We start from the raw sequence: 1,378 nt of genomic DNA on the forward strand, positions 1-1,378 counted from the left end.
CGCCCACACATATCTGTATGTGATGTACATACAACATAGAAGTTGGCACTCCGTCGCTTACGACGACGAGGGTTCCAGTTGATCCGATCAACGGAACAGCCTGCTCGTGAAATTAACGTGCAAGTGGCTGAGCATTCCACAGACACGTGTACCCTTAACGTAGTTCTCAGGGATATTCAGCGTGACACAGTGTGACAAGGCTGACCCTTTGAATTACAGGCACAGCAGAAACAGGAAGAAAGAGTGAGAGAAAGTTGTGGTGGAAGAGTACAGCAGAGTTCGCCACCGTCCCCTGCCGGAGCCTCGTGGAGCTTTAGGTGTTTTCGCTCAATTAACACTCGCAACGCCTGGTCTGGGAATCGAAACAGCGATCCTATGACCGCGAGTCCCCTGCCCTAACCACTGGGCCATTGCGCCTCCACACTTTGTATTATATTGTGGTAGTATGACAAAATAAGGTGTCCCCAGAAATAATTCATATCTACATACAATCTGCCAGGAATGTGTTTGATATGAAACATTAAGATATCCAAAGGATTGGGCTGTTAACCGCTAAATTCTTATCATCATTGGTAGCTTGCCTCACCAAGGTGTCAAGTGATGCCTGTGAGGGCACTTGACTATGTTTTTCTCTTTCTTCTCTTCTCTTCCCCCTATTCCTTTTTTTTTCTGCTTTCCTTTTCTATTTTTTTTTTGTCTTTCTTTTGTAAAATTTTATATTATGGAAGAATCATGACTATCGTTGAAGGTTTGTATTTTAATTAGATAAATAAGTTAAAAAAATTAAGCAATGTGTTTGTGGAGCATATGCAGTCGTAGCTGAGTGGTAAGAAGCTTGCTTCTCAACCACATGGTTCCAGGTTCAGTCCCACTGTGTAACACTTAGGCAAGTGTCGTTTACTATAGCCTCAAGCCGACCATAACCTTGTGAGTGGATTTGGTAGAGGGAATTTGAAAGAACCCGTGGCTGAAGAGCGCGGCTATCCATGTAAACTGATGCGAATTGCAGGACTCAGTGAACATTGACACCTTGAACGCACATTGCGGCCCCCGGATCCCATCGTCCCAGCCCCCCGTTTGGTCGAAAGTATAAAAAAGGGCGGTGAGCTGGCAGAAACGTTAGCATGCCTGGCGAAATGCTTAGCGGTATTTCGTGTGCTGTTATGTTCTGAGTTCAAATTTCGCTGATGTCGACTTTGCCTTTCATCCTTTCGAGGTCGATATAAAACCATGGGGAATTTTCTAGGTCATTTGTGGCCGAAGGGAGGTCTTTACCCCTTACTATCCTATACACTCTGAAAAGGTATTTATTGAAAACTTTGTAAAAAATACTCATTTTCCTGAAAGTTTCGAGTAAAGAAAGCAGCCATGTGTGAAT

At 44.0% G+C, this 1,378-nt stretch overlaps 1 protein-coding gene across 2 annotated transcripts in view; it reads right to left on the bottom strand.

Annotated features, from left to right (window-relative positions):
- Window positions 1–1,378, bottom strand: part of LOC106883582 (uncharacterized) — a 40,672-nt gene that overhangs the window by 10,533 nt on the left and 28,761 nt on the right. The gene's annotated exons all lie outside the window — the stretch shown is intronic.

Source organism: Octopus bimaculoides, chromosome 29 (genome assembly GCF_001194135.2).
Source record: "Octopus bimaculoides isolate UCB-OBI-ISO-001 chromosome 29, ASM119413v2, whole genome shotgun sequence".
NCBI lineage: Eukaryota > Metazoa > Mollusca > Cephalopoda > Octopoda > Octopodidae > Octopus > Octopus bimaculoides.